Source organism: Vidua chalybeata, chromosome 23 (genome assembly GCF_026979565.1).
Source record: "Vidua chalybeata isolate OUT-0048 chromosome 23, bVidCha1 merged haplotype, whole genome shotgun sequence".
NCBI lineage: Eukaryota > Metazoa > Chordata > Aves > Passeriformes > Viduidae > Vidua > Vidua chalybeata.
Window position 1 is genome coordinate 142,864 of NC_071552.1, and position 18,647 is coordinate 161,510.

Sequence of the window (18,647 nt, forward strand, 5' to 3'; positions counted from 1 at the left end):
TTCTGTGCAGCAGCACTGAGCCCAGCTGCCAACAGACTGGCACCCAGAAGTGTGCCAAGAGGTGCACCTTGGCCCTGCCTGCCATGCAGCCCCTGGCCTCATTGCTCCTGTCAGCCAGACACTCTGTCCCACAGCTCCCATCTCTATGCCACATCCATCACAGGCATTCAGATGATTTTGCAGGCTCCTCCAGCAGCATTTACATGGCATCCACACAGCTCTCGCACTACTACTTCTGACACCAGGTGCTGTCACGGTCCACAGTCTTACTAAGCAAACAGGGGGGCCAGAACATACTGTCAACTGTGTGCCAAGCAATACTTCTCCACATAACACCAAGCTTCCTCCAAGCTACCAGGGAGGATCTGGCTGTGCCTCTGCACTCCTCCACTGCAAAGATGGTAACATGAAGATGATCCCTTCTCCCTCCAAAAACAGAGTTGTGCCTTCTTGTCTAAATCAGTTCAAATTGTGCTCACACCTTTCTGATCCAGGTAAAAAATGGCAAATTTCCCTACTAGCTATGTTTATCCCATCTTTCCAAGCTCCCGTTTTCATGTCCCACTTGCAATCCCTCCAGCTCCTTCTTCCGAAACTGCCTTTACAGTCAAAGCTGCAGAACCCTCCTTCATCCTCTACCATCCCTTCTGACTAATCCACATTCCTCAGCCCTCCTTCTGGGCATGCCCTGAGATCACAGACAGGCATTGCCTTCACACTCCCAGCTACTGCTTCACTGGTTCCAGGAGAAAGGAGTTTACTACACTTCTCATGCCCACTTCATTAAATCCTTCTGCTCCATCCCTCCCAGCTCTTCTTCCCAGCTCTCCAGAGAAGTCCTCAGGCTAGAAGCATGCCAGATGCAGCCAGAGCATCTTGGCAACTGTGGCTTAGGGGACTGCCTGGGCTTGGGGTAAAGGTTACTGCCACACCTTCTGGTGCCAAACGCTGATACCCGCAGATGGGAGCAGCGGCACTGAGAGACTAAACCCATAAAAATGCCACTTTTCCAGGGGCTTCCTACTGCCAAAATGGCAGGACTATCAAGCCTGGAGGTTACCCTCTGGAGACAGAAACCCACAGCCCTGTGGCCATCTACATCCAAGGAGCACATCATCCCACTACTTGGCCAGAGCAGAAAGAAACAAAAGCTCCTGTCTCCTGGAAGGGACTGCATGAATACCTGCAATAGTGAGCTTTGCCTCCCTTTGCTGCATGTGACATACTCAAGCCAGGCACCCGGGCACCAGGGCTGCAGTTCACAGCTGACCTACCCACATCTGCTCCAGTCAAACAGCTCCAAGCTTTTTGCCCCAAACTCCATGCCTGCCTCAGGTCTCATGCGCTGGCTGGAGCCCTGCCAAAGACAGGGCTGCCTGTTTGAATCTTAAGCCTTTCTCCTCCATCAGGCACCCTCATTTTTTTCAGCTATGGTCTTACGAAGCAGAAGGCTGCTTGGAGCCAAGCCAGCACCAGGGAAACCACCATTTCAAGGTCCTGCGAAGGTGTCTGTAAGAGCAGAAGGGAGCCTTGGTCGGGTGCGGGGAGTGCTGCAAAGAGCAGGCTGTTTGCTGGGAAGCTGCTGCCGCTTGCCAGGAGGCAGTGGGGGAGGAGGCAGCAGATGTCCGCAGACAGCATTTGCCGAGAGCCTGCAGCGCTCCAGCCCAGCGAGGGGAGGAAGGCAGCGGCTGGTGCCTCTGCTGCTGCGCTGCAATGGAACAGGACAAACACGACAGGGTCCACCCAGAAAGCTTATGTTGCTTTTCCCTCCAATAACCACTACTTCAGCGATGGGAAGTGGGAGTCCTGGCACATCAGCTGGGGTTAGAGAAAGACTTCAGAATGACTGCTGGGAGACCTCAAATGCAGGAGGAAAAATGCCTGTCATGAAACTGCAAGACCCTTCTTGTCCTGGAAGCAGTGGCAGCTGCAAACCCCAGCACAGCTGTTGTGCTGGGGCCAAGTCTGTCTACGGGGCCCTGGGCGAAGGCAGCGTGCCACAGCCCATGAGCTGCCTTTACTCCTGGCATATGCAACAGCTGGACACTCACAGTGAGAGCCCAGACAAGTGCCTAAGGGTGGATGCACAGCAGAAAGAGGAAGAGAGACCAGCTCTGGCTGCAGCCCCCCGCTTTGAGCACTGGAGCCAAAAGGGGACACCCCTTTTGCCCACCCCCTCTTTGCAAACAGAGGACACTGAACAAGGCCACCAGCGCCGTGGCAGTCAGCCAGTGAGCCCAATCCCAGCCACACTGCTTTTGTTGCAAGCATGAGTTGCCTGTGAGGCTCCAAGTCAGCCCACGTGGTTCTCATTTCCTGCCTCTGGGCAGGGAAGGTTGGCTTTCTCCCCATCCCACAGCAGTGAGGCTGACCAGAGGAGCTCTACAGCCAGAAGCTACCTTGCAACTACCCCTCTCCCACGGTGTCCTGAACCCGAGATGTGGTCAGCCACGCAGCACTGGGTCTGACAAGTCATACGATGATGGGAAGCAGCACCTTGGAAAATTGGTCCCTTGGCACTGGGACCCCCGAGGGCAGTGGCAAATCCCAGGCAAACCATCCTACCATCAGAGAGGATCCTAGGACTATAAGACTCTCACTCAATTGCTGCCTAGGCTATTCAATGGGACCTGAAGACCCCCAGAAAAATTGGCATTTACCCGTTTCAGACTGAGAGGAACTGACTTCACCCAGAGGAGTATCTTTGGCTCATTAAGTGATACCATCCACAGGCTTGTTCAGATCAAATCAAGCAGTTCCTGGGTTCTTCCTACAGCATATTGAGATGCAGTCTGGCACTTGGGTCCACTTGAGTCCTCTTAAAATAAAAATTAATTGATATGCAAATCTGACAAGGCATTAGACTAGTCTACTGGCCAAGGGCAATGCACAGATTCCTCACTGTTTCAGTGCTACAATCCCAACTCCCCCACTTTCCTACTCCTTTCCGAGCCCAGGGTCAGCCATTAGCCGTGGCTCACCAGAGCAGGGAGGACCCCACAGACACACACCTTGTGTGGAAAAGAGAGCCTGGATGGCACATGTTCTTGAGCCAGGTCCCAGCTTTGCCTCATCCCTTCCCTGATCATCATCATGTCATGCTGACAGAAGCACTGCTGGGCTCTCCCCTGATGCTGAGCCACTTGCACACAATCCAAGTCCAAGTACGGGCACATTAGTATCTGTGCCCAGTGGGGAGGCAAGGAGGTAGCAAGAGAAGTAAGAGCCTGACTTCTTGGAGTGTTTGCTACTGGGATTCTCCTATCAGTTTCCAAGAAAGATCAATTCTTTGCATACCCCTGGTAGCTTTTCCAAAAGCACTGCAAACAGCCACTACAGCCCCAGCCACTGGACCACCCACAGACAGAAACAGCCACAGATCAAACAGTGAAAGAGCAGCTATCCAATATGCTCAGGACCAGGCCTTGGAGGAAGGACAATGCCAAAACATGGCATTACTCTTGGATATGGTCACCTCTTGTTTCTCCCCTTCCAACTAACTAACCACTAGCCACAGTTACCCTCTTCTGCAGTCTTGTTTCAACCAGAGGCTGGGCAAAGCAATTAACTTCTCCATCTGGTTGCAGTGAGATGAATACAAATGTCATCACCCACACAGGAATCAGCAGCCCTGAGCAGTGTCAACATCGTCCCTTTCCAATGAAAGAGCTTGGAAAATGGCACTGCCAGCATCAGCCTCAGAAACAGAAATCCCAGGATGATTTGTTCGCTCCTCTGGTGTTAAACCCACTGTGGATCTTCATGGGCCCCTCCAAGGGCTACTGGGAATTCTGTGGAAAGGACTTATCAATGGCAGCCTGTTATTCCAACAGCATCAGAAAAATGCCTGGGGCCCTTAAACTATGGTGGAAAAAAAGGATGACTAAACCCTACTAATATAAGGAATACATTTTAATCAGACTAGGACTTTGTGAAATTACTTTTGATTAAAAAGCATAATAAACTAAATTATAAACATTTGCCACCAGTAGCTGAGTCTCTGAATATTCTGAAATCACAAGGTGGGGTGAGAAGCAGTTGCTTAGAGGTAAGGTCCTGACCACACAAGCAGGTGGAAAAATCACTCTTCTCACTAAAATAACACATCAGGGCTAAAATTATATAAAAAAATTTGGAAATGGCTGGACACTTCTTTGCTGAAGCTCTGCTTTAGGCAAAGTAACTGTTCTTTTATCAACAAGATGTTTACAATTTCGACTCATGAAACTGACTTTTAAAGAGCAAAAACAGGTTTGGGTTTTGAAAGGCTTTTATTTTCTTTTTTTTTTTTTTTTTTTTTTTTTTTTTTTTTTTTTTAAGAGAATGAGAAGCAAAAACTCACATTGAATTCTCCAATGGAGATGGGCAGTCTAGGCAGATCATTAATAAACCCCTGACCTGTAGAAATATTTTGGAAGGAGAGATGCCACAGACTGAAGCACAGCCATGCCCCTGCACTTATCTGTGCTTCCTTTGGGTTTGTGCTGTTCTAACGGCAAAGAGGACAAGCAGGGCTTGGTCTTTTCTTTCCTAGTGTCAAGCTCACATGAAACAGGATTCCCCACTGAAAATCAGGAAACTAAAGGGTACAAAAAACATCAAATTCAGCCATTCTAGACCATATATGTGCAGATGGCATCACAGAAATAAATAAAAATAAAGTATTTAACTATTTTTTCAATAGTCTCCCCAGCAGCTTCCCACACGTTTTGAGCTCTGAGTACGATCTGGGGTAAGAGAAGCTCATCACTGTGAGAAGCCAACAGAAGGGCCACTCTCATAATTCCCAGCAGCAGAGTGAAGGTGCTTGGCCTCTCCTGTCAAATGTAATCTCAGCTTCTGCACATGAGTCCCGAGAAAGGAAAGGGGATACATCACTCATTTCCCAGGTGGAGGAGGGGACACAGCCATGACAAGATGCTTTTTCTCCTACCCAAAATAGCAGAAAGCAGGGGATGGGTAGAGCAATGAAAAAAGGGAGAGTAGGGGAAATTCTGGTGCCTGCAACCCACTCTTAGGGCTGCCAGGCCTGCACAGGCTGCCAAATCAAATAGCTATCCAGAGACACACTCCTGACAAGTATAACAGGCAATGCCCTCAAAGCAGGACCAGTGTGAGGCTCCTTCTACCCAGAGCCATCACTGCCCATGTCTGATGCTCATCCACAACGACTGGCAGCAGCTGATGCCCACAGATCACACAGAAACCTTGATCCCTCCCATTGGAGAAGTTCCACAACTCCCCAGGCTGCTGAGTTCTTACAGGCTCCAACCAAAACCCCCATCCCAGTCTCCACACGTGTTTTCACCATTGCAAAGGGATCTGGGACACTGTGAGGACATGCAAGGTGCATGGCAAGAAGCAGCCTGTACCCTTAGTGTCTCTCCGGACAGAAATACTTGTTGGGAGATCCATGACATCACTGGTGGGCTCTCCTGAAGGGATACAGACAAATCCAAGGGCAGACTTCCAGCACTGCGCCAAGGGGGAGTTTATCCAAAACAGAGGGCTCCTTGCTCCCTTCTCAGCACCATCTTACAAAGGGAAGGCAGGTAAGTCACCATTTATTTTGGGTCCCAGTTTCTCATCCAAAGGGGGAACTTACACTAGACTATCCCTCTTGGGTCAAACACTGTGCTGGCAGCACCTGCATTCTTTGCCCTATGCCCACAGTACCCTGCCTGGGCACATGCTGTCCCCTGATAAGGAAACCACCAGCACAGCACCTGGTGGCAATCCTTCCCCCGAGCCTTGGGGACCAACACGCAGCATGTCCACATGGCCTGCGACCACAGTAGAAATTAAACCACCACCATTCAGAAAAAGCATAATTAGCAAAGATTAAACAGCCAGTGACTATGCTGGCAGCTGGAGGGAAGACACAGACCACCATCTCCCGGCAGCAAAGGAGTCACTGATTCCTGTGTCCGTGGTGCATCTGCCAAGTGCCCTGCAGGTCTCGCCCCCACTGTGCCCACTACAGGAAGATGCACCGAGTCCACTCACCCTGCTCACTAGAAAGTGTATATACTACCATATACAAAATCCTTCCTGTCTTCTTTTCCAAACTCATCTCACCCTCTCTCAACTGGGACCCCCTCATAAAAGTAAGAAGAGACAGACCTTTCCTGGCATTTCCTTTTTCTGAAAAGGCTGTAAAATTTTCCAAGCATAGCTAAAGCCAGAGCAAAGTTTGTCAGGAGCTCAGCTCGTTAGGCGGCTGCTCAAGGAGCCCCGCGGGAGGCGCAGGCTGCGTAATTCAAAACATCTTGGACCCTGGAAAAGAAAATAGAAACCAGGCTGTGAGAATGAGGGGGGCAGCTCCAGCTCCAGTGTAACCCCTGCTCTGGGAGTGCCCCAACTGCAGAGCTCCAACCCCAGCAGAGGTGCTGCGGCCAGCCCAAGTGGAGCTGGCACCAGGCGGAGGAAATTCCAAGCCTGTTGCTTCTGGCAGCCACACCGGGCCCTGGCTAGAACCTCGGCAACCTGGAAACCAGCTACTCAGCAATTTTCTTGCCATCCAGAGGACTCGGTCTGAACCACAGTTTCACTTCCCCCTCCCTGCCCAAGAGGCAGGGAACACCAGAGGGAAAGAAACATTTGCTCAAAAGCTGTCATGACCAAAGCCCCTCCAAACTGCTTTGCTCTGGGAGGACAGTCTTGAGCTGCTTCTATCGCCCCTACCCGCCCCTCGTTGCATCTGGGGAGAGGAAACTTGCTTGGACTAGCCCTAGGTCTCCCCGACTCCTTTTGCTCCTTGCCAGAGGAAAGTTCAAACAAGGCTGCACAGAGGCAGGACACAGGCAGCTTTCAGCCCAGCTTAACTGCCACGCTTGAGGCTCGCCTGTGGCCGGACCTGCTCCGTTCAGGCCCTGTCTGGCCCAATCCTCTGCTACAGATCAGTGCTGGAATAAATCCTGCCAAGGAAGTGGTGAAAACTCCAGTGCTGCAGGGATTTCCACAGCCTTGGCCAGCTTGATGTTGAGAAGAGTTGACCAGAGATGCAGCCCTTCTGCTCAGTTACTACCCTTCAGAGCTACCCATCCAGTTCCTCCCCACCCTGAGCAGGGAGACCTACAGTGTGGGCTGTTGGTACTCTTGCCTTTTATAAGCCATCCTTTCCCAACTGCAGCCTTTCCAGAGGCCTGAAGCCCAGCATGGCAACAGAACAAAGCAACAAATCATTGTACCCACTGCTGGAGCCCCTGCCCATCAGAAGGAGAGTACAGCTATTCAGCTGATACACAGCTACTTAGCAGGCTCTTTCTTCCAAAGAGTGTATTAAGATTTTACTTTCTATTAGGAAGACTGCAATGCTTCAGAGTCCCTGCCTGCAGAACCAGGTAACTAATGCAGACTGATCAGACAGGTACCCCACCTTGGGTGGCAAGTCAAGGAAGACCGTTCATGAAACAAACTTCAGCACGGGATACACTGCAAGCAGAGAGAAACAAGACTCCTAACATAAAACCTTAAGAGAAAGTTGGGTATGGCCCTTCAAACAAAGGCACATCGTTTTTGGAGAGTACTTCTTTGCAGGGTGAACAAAGGACCACAGTGCTCCTCAGAGTACCAGAAGCTCCACTTGGTAGTTAAGAACAGAGTTTGCAACTCCACTGTAATCACACGAGTCATAGATTTCTAATTTCAGCAGGGCAAATCTTACTAGAAACCTCAAAGATGCACAGGGCATTGAAGATACTTCAAGAGAGGAGCTCCTGACCTCCATCTTCTCAGAAGAATAGAAAAGCCCTGCTTATGTGTTGAATAGGAGGCTGAGACCCAGAGAGGCAAGAGAGTAGGAGTGATGAGCAGGAACTGGGAATCCTGGCTTCTGTCCCTAGCTCTGCCACATATTCCCTTCCTGTCTTTGATTAAGTCACATCTTTTCACTTTTCCTGCCAGTCTCTATTTTGGAGGTAAAAAAAAAAGCAAGCACTTGTTTCTGCAGAGTGTTTAAAACCTCTTCTGTCCTGTGACAGGGCAGAAGATTGCTGCGGCCAGAGGCTGCGAGACACCCAGCATGCAGGAGCCACGCTGCTCACACAAACCCCAGCAGAGCCTGGCATTTCCTGTGCTTACATTTTGAGAAGCACAGAATCTGTAAACAGTCAGTGCCACACTGCATCTTCTACACAAACCATATCCTGACCCATTTCCTCTTCTCAACCACAGGAGTAGGAGCTGAGCAAGGAAAAAGTAAGCTGCTCAGCTGACCTGTGACAGAAAGAGCAGTGCAACTGAACACAGCATGGCTCTGGACAGCACACCTTGCAAGGAGGTGGCTGTTAAACCAATAGCAGCAAGGATGGGGAAGATCCAGCAATACCAGAGGCAGGGTTAAAATGGGAAAAAAAACCACAACAAAATAAAACTGCAAAAAACCAACCCAACTAGCACCCTGAAGAGGCACAATGGTACAGACGTGCCTGAGGAGCACAGCCCTCCTGCTCCCTAGCAGATCCATCCTGTGGCCTCCCACATACTTTGGGAAGAAAGAAGACAAGTAGGCATAGGCAGGAACAAGGAGCACTCTGTGGTTTTGCTCAGTATTTCAGTCCATCTCTCACTCAGGAGGAGCTCTGCTTTGCTTTCCAAGTCTCGCCCTCTCTGGCATGGATCACAAACCTGGCTTCTGGCCCAGGACTTGGCTCCAACAGCGCTCATCACCAAACAGGGTGACGCCCCACCTCTGGGCACAGTGCATAGCACAGTCCTAAAGCCATCTTGAGGCTATTACCCCATTATAACCCAGCTGGGATTCCAGGCATCCTGAGTCGCAGATGAAAAAACCAACACCCAAACAAAGCTCCAACTCTTTGGGGGAAGAAAAACCCAGCATCCAAGTACTGTTTTCTCTAGTGGCTCCAGCTGAAGCTGTCAGACAAGCTGCCTGCATTGGAGAAGTCCTGTCTCCCAAAGATGCCCAGGCATAGCTTGCATGTTCCTCTGCCTGGAGCTGCCCAGAAAGATGCAGCAGGATGATTGATGCCAGGTGAAGACACTGCCCTCCATCACAGGAAGTGGAAAAGGGGCTGGAAACCACAGCCCGATGTACCCATCTGACAATTCAGCAAGGATACCGGGATACAGGGAAGCCACCTGTGCCCAGACACCAGTAGGTGTCAAAGAACCAGACCACCTCATCATAAAGAGCTGAGCAAGCAGGAAGCGGGCTTCATTGCACTGACTGTGCCCAGCACGGACACACACTCAGCAAGAGCAGAACAGGTTCCCGTTTCTCTCTTCAGGGCACTGCAGCCCATTATCCTCACACTGGTTTCTCCAGTGCAGGGTTGTAGCTGGCATCAAGGCAACTCCGTTTATTTCAAAGTCATATTGTCTTAGATGGCCCATCCCATGCCTTGGAAGAGGGGCAGCAGCAGGTCTGGGCCCAAGCAAGCAGGACTTGGAGCCAGTCAGGATGCCCAACAGCAGCACACCCATTTTCAAGGTTAAGTACAGGCTTCAGATGCTACATGCTAAGACAACCCATGCTCCGTCTTCCTGCCATGCCATGGCCCAGGCTGCCCTGGGGACCAACAAGTGCTGAACTGCTGGCCAAGGATACAGGGAGTGAGCAGGACCTGTGACAAGCTGCCTCTCCAAAGCGTGGCTTTCTCTTAAATCAGAAGCAAGTAGCAGTGACACTAACTGCTTCCTGTCTCCTGCTGAGTATAACCCTGTGGCAACTGCAAATGCCATAATGAACTGGTCCCAATTAGAACAAATCCATCACCTGATCCACCTTTGAGTTTCACAGAAGATCAGGAAGGAAGAAAACAAAAACAGTTCCCTGTTCCCAGGAAAGGGTCCCGTGCTAAGCAGACGACCTGCAACAGGCACCATAGAAGAAGGAAGGGTGCCTTTCCTCCATGCCATGTGATTTGGCTGGTGCTGCCTCCCCAGGAGAGGCTGATGAAGTGCAAAATACAGCAACAGAAACCATGCCCACCAATCTCCAGTAACAGTTCCTGGGTACCTTCCACTCAGGGCTGCCAGAGGCGATGAAGAAAGGAAGCCAAACCAAAGTGGCAAAGATTGGCCCATTGGAAATCAGCACACAACTTCAAAACAGAAGTAAAGAAGAACTGAGGAATATCACTGTGGCCACCCTCACAATCTGCACCACACAGAGTTGCTGAAGATGCACAACTGAGAAGCAAAGCACTCACAACACTTCCTAGGCCCCTTGCTCCAAGACAGGTGTATTTTTCCACAGCTTCAGCACTATGAGAAACCTCATAGGGTAACTAAATCTCATGGAGATCAACTACATAAAGTCAGAATCCATAGCACCCACCACCCTCTGGAAACACAGGACCACACATGAGATCACCAGAGAATGTATTTGCCAGTCAAAATCTTCCTGGGAGGAAAGGATAGCTGACTGACACCAAGTCCTGACCTGCATTAGATTCTGATTTTCCAGAAGAGTCGTGCTGGCAATCCTCCTTGCGCTTCGCTGATACAGCTTAAATAACACTGACAAAATATTGCTGCATCTGTACATCATATCTCTATGATATCTCTACCCTGCATTATATTATATATCCATGTATCTACATATCACATCTCCTGTTGAAAATGTCAAAAGTAGTCAAACACAGCTCAAGTCTCCCATGTGCCCTTTCCCACCCCCCACGCCCCTCCCCAACCCCCAGTCCAGGGCACTGGCACGATCCTGGGTCTCAGCCAAAAGAGCAACAGTACAAGGAAAATTACATTGCCAGAGCAAGCTCTAGGCTTCTGCCTGGCTAAGGTTGTTGGGGGACAGCAGACAACCCTGGGAGGAGGCAGCAACAAAAGGTCAGGAGCAGGCTCACAGGTGGAACAGACTGCTGATGCATTCTCAGACAGGAACAGCAAACTTGTGCTTTTCCACATGGGACTTATTCTCCCAGAAGAGACCAACTTGAGCGATCTGTCGGGTAGGGTATTTAAAACTGGATGGAGCCCTAAGGAATTAAGTGCTGGAAGCCAGCCTGTGCCATCTCCAGGAAATTACCAGACCTGAGCAGATTAAAACCCATTACAGCAGCACATCTGGATATCCGAGGAACACAGACACATCCTCAAGTGCTTTGACCACTAAGAACTTTCCCTCCTAGCAGCAGCAAAGCCTGATGCAATCACCTGAGACAGGGCAAGGAAGCAAGGGCTGTTCTGATGCCAATTCTGAACTGGACACTGTACTGACAAGAGATGGGGCTGAAAGAGACAGAAAACAATCCCAGGACCTATTCTGGGACCCTGAAACAAGCTGGAGAGTAACAAAGAGCAAGGTCTCTACAGAAGTAAGAAACAGCCACTGGTTGGGACCCTGATGCTCCTTATGGAGGGAACCAAGAGCTTCCTCTCCAGCTATCCCTCCTTTCCACATCCCTCCATACAGCAAGCACTGACAGAAGGGAAAGCACTCACAGTGTTCAGCAGGAGTGAACAGCAGGGAAGAGAAGAAAAAGCAAAGTTTTTTTCTCCCCAGAACAGCAAGTATGGAGGACATGATGCCAACTGGGTTGACAACTTGATAAAAAACTCAAAGGCTGATTTGAGCTTGGACCTCAGAAACTCCAGGCCAGTATGAGCGAAGTCCACAGCTCACGGGTTGGAGTGAGCCTGGAACTAAAGTGCAACTCCAGCACATCCTTGGCAGCTGCCCTGGAGCAGCATAGCCCAATGAGCTTGCTATGTCCAGTTTTGTGATGTCCCAGTTGCTTCATGCAGCTGTCTGTGCCCTCTGTCACACAGTGGCCAGAGAGCCACCTTCCAACAGCAACACAGCAAGATGCAAAAGGGCTTAAAAGTACAAAACACAGCTATTTTACTTTCTTCAACTGAACAACAACTGTGGTTTCTAGTTTCTAAATAGGCTTTCCTTTAGCTGCTGCCTGTTTATTTCTTTACGGTGACGGGGATCTGGAAAGAGGAAATGGACTTTCAGGGGAGGGAGACACAGTAATACCTACAACATTGCACCGCAGAAAACACCATTAAATGGATTTTCTAGGTAATGAAGATGCAGGTCAGGGTGGTAAGGAGCAACCAATCCCACCACCTGCTCAGCTAAAATGGCAACACACATATTAAAGAACAAACAAAAAGGTTCTTCACCACTTAGGTTATGTATTCTCTGGCAAAAGTCCCAATGGATCAGACAGCTGCTGTAGAGACAGCACATTGATACTCTCTCATCTTTCCACCAAGGAGAATCAGGCAGCAACATCAACCTGGACATTTCTGCACTAGTTCCAGCCTTGGGTATTACATACCCACATGTGGTGGCAGCCAGCATTATCACAGGCACCAGAGTCAACGGAGGTCTTGATTCAGCACCAACACACCCTTGCCAAGTGACCTTGGGCAAATCACTTCCTCGGTGACTCACTGTTCTTATCCCTCCTTATGCCACCAAAGTAGCAAAGCAAGGCACACACACAACCCTGTATGTGACTGATGGATGGAAGGAGCTGCATGTCATTACTGCATGCCCTGGCATGAAACTGCATTTTGGCACAGTAATGAGTGGTAGCCACATTCACAGAACAGATCCTGCAAGTCAAGAGTACACACTAAGGCTCCTGTAGCATCACCCTGCAGCCAAAGGTGCATGGTTGTCCTCTGTGCCACGCCGTCGGCAGCCCTTTGCCTGGCAGAGCCAGGACACAGCCGTATGCTGCTGCAGCCTGACACCCTGTCAAACGGAGCTGCCCCCAAGGCGTGCAGACACGCTGCCACACACAACAACACAACAGCCTGCCCTGTCATGTAGCATTACTTATGTGTTCAGATATGCATCCTTCTCGCATTTCTATTCCAGCAAGAACAGGGCTGGAACAAGTTCACCACCAGCTAAAGACACGTCCCTAATACAATGCAGGGGAGGTTTTGTTACATTGAATCCTTTCTGTGCGCGAGAAAAATAGGTATGTACATGTGGTGTTTCTCTCATTTTTCCTCCAAGATGACTACATGCCTGATTTATCTCAACAGGGAACCGAAGCCTATCGAGTAGAACACTGCAAATAGAGGGGACAGGTCTCCCCTGACAGTTAGGATGGGCCCTGACAGGAGTGTGTGTTTAAACCCTACGTGAAACGTGGCAAGTTCCCATCCTCCCTGGGGCTTTCACAGCACCGATAACGTCTTGCAAAATCCAGACCCGCTCCGGTAAAACCAGACAGAACTCGATTAAGTTCCTTGCACCAGAGAAAAGCCCCAGTCGAGGCACTTTTGTCCGCGAGGAATCACCTGCGGCCGCAGCAGCAATGGATACAAGGACCTGGGAAGAGCGGTCTCCGAGACGTGAGAGCGAAGCGGGCAGGGTCCCGCGGACCAGGGGCAATGTCCAAGGCAAGCGGGAGCGCTGATAGCTCATTCCCAGCCGGCCGGACTCGGCGGGTAGGCCGAGCCGAGGCCGGCGCCGTCCCCCCGTCAAGTTATCGCCGCCCCCGGGAGCGATGGTACGGTGGCTAGCCCGGAATCTCCGGCCCGGACGGCGGCTCCCGGCCGCCCCTCCGGCCGGATGACAGCCCCGAGGCGGGCCCGGCTGCGTGGAGCTAGGGGTTGGTGCGGGGGCAGCGCGGAGCCCCGGCTCCCCCCCGGGGCGGAACAATGGGACGGCGGCTGCCCGGGCCTGGCGGGGCACTCACCTCGGCGGCGGCGGAGCGGCTCAGGGTAGGCCGGGAGAGCCCGCCGGGGCGGCGCGGCGCGGCTCCGCGGGCTGCTGGGGGCCGGCCAGCGGCGCGGGGCCGGCGGCGCGGGCCGCGCTCATGGCTCGGCCGCCCGCCGCAGGGCGCGGGGTCGGGGCCGCTGCCGGCGGCACCCCCCGCCCCGCCGCGCCGCTCCTTCCGCCGACCGAGCCGGCGGCTCCAGCCCGCGCCCGCCGGCGGGGGTGGGCGTCCGGCCGCGGCGAGCCCCGGCTGCCCGCCCGGCCCCGGGCCGCGGACGGCTTCCCCGCGCTGCGGCGGGCGGCCGGGCGCGGGCGGCGGGGAGCGGAGCCGGCGGGCGCGGCGGCCCGGGCGCGGGCGGGGGCGCCGTGGCGAGGGCGAGGCGCTGCGGGCCGAGTGCTCCTTTCTCCGCCGGAGCCTGAATAATCATTTGGAGAAACAGGATCATTCACTTTCCTCCGAGCCGGAGCCAGGCGCTGCCCTGTCAAAATAAAAGCCCCGCGCGCCGATTAACCGCTTCCTGGTCGCGGGCGCCCCGCCGGCCGCCCAGCGGCACCGCCCGCGACCGGCACCGCCGCCGGGGACCGGGTTCGGCACCGCCGCCCATTCCGGGCCTCCCGCGACGAGTGGCCGGCGCCCCGCGAGTGGCCGTCCAGGTGTCGCACACCCATGAGTCTCACAGACATGTACGCGATAGCACACGGGTCTCAGCACAGCCGGGACCTGCAGAATTGCATCCCGCTCCTCCCCGCGACAGCACGGGGACTGCTCCTGCTGAGCATCTTTCTGCCCTTTATCATACGAAACACTTGTTCTGCTCAGGCCGACACCCTGTGAGTCCTGCTCTCGAGCCTCACTGTGCCGGGGAGGTCCCACACCTAATCCCATCTTTGCCGCATCTCCCAGAGCCTATGCGGAGCTGGACTTCAATGATCCTTGTGGGTGACTTGCAACTCAGGATATTTTGTAATTCTACACACAAGGCACAAGGACTGGCTCCAGCTCTTGAGAACAGCAGCATGTTATTATCTTTACCAACAAGTTTTCCAGGCATTAACCACTCTCCTGCCCTGAGCAACAGACTCCACGGATGGGAGCCGCACAGTGCACATAAATACCAGGCTGTGGAGGCAGCCTGCCCGCTCCTGGGAGATGCCATCAGCATCCTAACCAGGACGTGTCACCTTCCTGCCTGGAGCGCACCAACCGCGCAGGAGTGGGGCTGGGAGAAGAGGGCTGGAGGCAGGGACCATTTGCCAGCCTCTCCAGAGTTGCAGAGCTCAAGGCGATGTGGGGACAAACAATCCAGCTCCACTGACGGGAGGCGGCGGCCTCGGTTGAAAATTAACACAAGACTCGCCCCTGTGCTCACACCCGCAGCGCCCAAAGCGGGGCGAGGAGGGAACGCGGCCGCGGGGGACAGGGATGGGGGACACGGGTGACGGTGTCAGCCCCAACCGCGGGGGGGCGCGCGGCAGCGCCCCCTGCCGGCGCGGGGGGAGATCTCCGGCGGGGCGGGGCAGCGAGCGCCCCGCCCCGCCCCGCCCCGCCCCGCCCCGCCCGCCCCGCCCCGCCCCGCCCCGCCCGGGCGGCACCGGCGGCACCGGCGCTCTGCTCCCCACGGGCAGGCGGGAGGGGCTGGCGGCGAAACCCTGCATACGCCCATTCCCCACGGCAGAGGAGGGGCATGCGGCGGAGCCCTCCCCTTCCCCACGGGTGCTGCAGCGAGGCCCAGCGAAGAGCGACGGCTGCCGTAAGAGGGAGGGAGCGAGGGGGGAGAAGCGCCTGCCGCTTCCAGCCCCAGCTGAAATGACGCGACATCAGTCTTTGCAGGCGCCTCTTTGGCAGCTGGCACAGGGTGGCTTCGCCCGTTTGCAGAAGTGCCTGTGGAAAGCCGAGGCAGACGGAAGGGGCGGGTTGCGGATGTTCTGGGTTTTACCTCGGGGGGCCGCAGTCTGCACGAGTGGGCAGGCACTGGGAACCCCTCTGCCTCTTTGGTGAACTCCCAAGTGCCTCATCAGCAAGCAGGGACATATTTTCACACTTTCATCCTTCCCAGTAGCAGCACTGGCGCTCCAGACAGCATGCACAGGCGCAGTGGGTTAAAAACAGTGCACAGCCACCATTATTTGGCATGACAGCTCAGTGCCAGAGGCAGACAGGCAGTTCCTTCCCTCCAGCCAGGTGTGGTGCATAGGGGACACATGGAACCACCTGTCCTCTGGGTCCTCTGGTTGCTTCTCTCTTCCTGCTCATTCCCTGCAACTTTCTGGGCTTTTTACATCACAGCCCTTCACATCTCTCCCAGCCTGCCCACATGAAAGTGGCAAAACAAGACTGGGAAAGGTCAGCAAGAGGACCAGCTACTGCTGGTTCAGCAGAGCCTGCTGGTTTCAGAGCCTCTACCTTTAATTAACATCTGCCAGGCTAGCTACCCTCCCTGCACTTTATGATGACTCCCAGTCCTCCCCTTCCCTCCTCTATAATTATGCCCATGCTAGGAGAAACAAGATAGGAGAGGAGATGGTGAAGCAGATTCCTTGGAGCTCCTCAAAGCCTCTCTTTGCCAAAGCCACCACCACCACGGCAGCAGCTCATTCCAGGAGCTGCCTGGTACAGCAGCACCTTAGCAAACCTCAGCCAAGATGCTCAGACTTGGCTGTTGCCTGCTCCTTTTCCTGCCTTTGGACCACAAAACTTACATGCAACATAAAAAACGGAAAAGTCTCCCTAAATAGTTAAGGACCAAGAGGGAGCCATCTGTGACAGTGACTCCAGCCTTCCCTGGGAAGAATTGTGGCTGACCACCCAGAAGCTCCTGACACATCCTACCTCTATGGGATACAGAGAATACAGGGCTATGGGGTCAGAAGGACTGGCCTTGTCCTGTCATATTTTGCCAACAAGGACACGTGGAGTAGGTGGAAACTGGTCCTAAGCTATGTCCAAGGCTCTGGTACTTGTTCATTCCCACTGACTCTCCAGAACAGCAGCCCTAAGCTCAGACCTTCACAAGACCCCTGTGGGCAAGGCCCTCATTATACTTATGAATATGATTAATTAGGTCCAATTAACTGTACTGGAATTAATTATGTGACACATTTAGCTGGGGCTGCCTCTTTGCGAAGCATTTCCCCAGTGGATCACTCCAGCAGATCCCCAGCAGAGGCCTCAGAGATAGAAGAGTCCAGACAAACTGTGCTGAAGGAAACAAGTCTGAGGCTGTGAAATGGCTGTTTTGGGAGCAGCTCTCTGTTTTGCTGATCCACATAGCTATGGAGCAGGAAGCTGGTGGTAGTCCAGCATTAAATCCACAGACCTAGCAGATTCATCCTGTATTCTCCCATAGAAAGGCAATGGTCCAGCAAGAGGACAGAAGAGGCTATGTTGCTACTGCTGAGGTAGACACAAGACTAAAAACATCTTTTCATCTCTTACGAGGGTGCTCTCAATCCTGCCCATGCCTTTGCAGACTCCTGGCCAAAGTGTCCTTCTGCTCAGTCAGTAGCACAGATTCTATCCCATAGTCTCACAAGTCCCTGATGTGCCTGATCTCCTTTGGACTGCATTGCAAGGTCTCAATCCCACTTCTGTTTTGGTGGTACTACAGAGCCATTGCTCAGGGAAAAGGGAAAACCAGCCAGCCTAGGAGAGGCCCCAGGTCTGCACCCAACCATGCAGTCAGCTGGGAAAGAATGGGTTCCCTCATTTCACGCTCACTAGAGTTTGAACAGGGCAGCCACCATCAGCAGGCCACTGCAATGAGCCTGCACTACCTTTGCCACCTTTGCAGATGCCTAGGCAGCCTGTGCCTTTGTCTAGATGGACTTGGACAGAATCAGAAGTGCCCAGTTTGGTTTCTCTTTTTAAACAGGACCACCTTTCTTTACTGTCACGTCTCCAGCAGACCAAGACTGCTCTCCCACTGCAGTCAAAAGACACATGGAAGCTCAAAGACAACACATGAAGCAATGCAGCCAGCCAGAGTCTCCTGCTTAGCATCCTCACACTAGAGCTGGGCACTGGCCCCCTCCATACGCTGGGATTTTCCTTTGCTGCAATCCTAAAGGCAAAACACAGCCTGTGTTGAGGTACTGAGGGAGAATTTAATCAAACTGAGACTTCCTCTTTACAAATGAAAATATGCTGTTGCTGCTACTGCAGCTTCAGAATGGCTGACAGACCATCATCTAGCAAAGACAAACTCCTGACATGGTTCCAGATCACAATGACACCAAGACTCAGCATCCTGGATGCCTTGCTATTGCTTCGATGCTTGATGCATTCCTGATGCCTGTATGGGTGCAGGCAGGATGCAGCTCTTCAAGTCTTCTTCCCTTCTTGTTACTCCTGAGCACCCTGAATGCCAGCCTTATCCTCCCAACACCTCTGATGCTCACTGCAGCCCTAGGGAAATCATCTCAGGTCCACATAGTCCTGATGTTGCTAGAATCCTCTGAGCTTCACTCCTACCACAACTGCCTAGCCTCAGATGACCTTTGCTACCTGCTCTAGAGGTATTTGGACTTCTCTGCGTGGGGACCCTGCTTGGCTGTCCCTGGTCTTGGGACACTGCTACCGTCCAGGGCAGGCCCTGCCAAGCAGCAAACAGAGAAAAGGCTGAGGTTTACTGGCGCCGGAGCTGCGAGGGAACTTCTGTCCCTGCCAGCCGATAGGGCCAGGAGAGCCGGAGCCCGCCGGGCAGCGCACCCGCTGCCCGCGCCTGCGGAGGGGGCGCGAAGGGTTAAAAGGTTTGGCGAGGCCACCAGCGCGATAAATGCAGCCATCGGCGGAGCCAGCGCCTCCCACCGCCCTCGGGGTCGGGCTGGCGGGAGCGGGCGGGCGGCGGCGGCGGGGACTCTTATCCTGATACGGCGCCTTCCGCCGAGTGCGGCTCTGGAAATACCGAGCGGCGGGACTGGCTCCGCGGCCGCGGCACTCGGCGGCACAAAGCACGCAGAGCCCTCGCCCAAAAAC

General features: G+C 53.3%; 1 protein-coding gene across 7 annotated transcripts in view; it reads right to left on the reverse strand.

The window, feature by feature from the left end:
- Positions 1-18,647, reverse strand: part of BCL9L (BCL9 like) — a 61,698-nt gene that overhangs the window by 34,196 nt on the left and 8,855 nt on the right. For 4 of the 7 annotated variants that reach the window (XM_053963340.1, XM_053963339.1, XM_053963344.1 and 1 more), the window contains exon 3: positions 6,124-6,276. The exons of 1 other annotated variant lie outside the window; for it this stretch is intronic. The gene's annotated coding sequence lies outside the window, so the exon portion shown is untranslated. Of the gene's footprint in view, positions 1-6,123; positions 6,277-13,652; positions 13,739-18,647 lie in introns of those variants that run through there. 2 more of the 7 variants (XM_053963342.1, XM_053963341.1) reach the window with 2 other exon arrangements.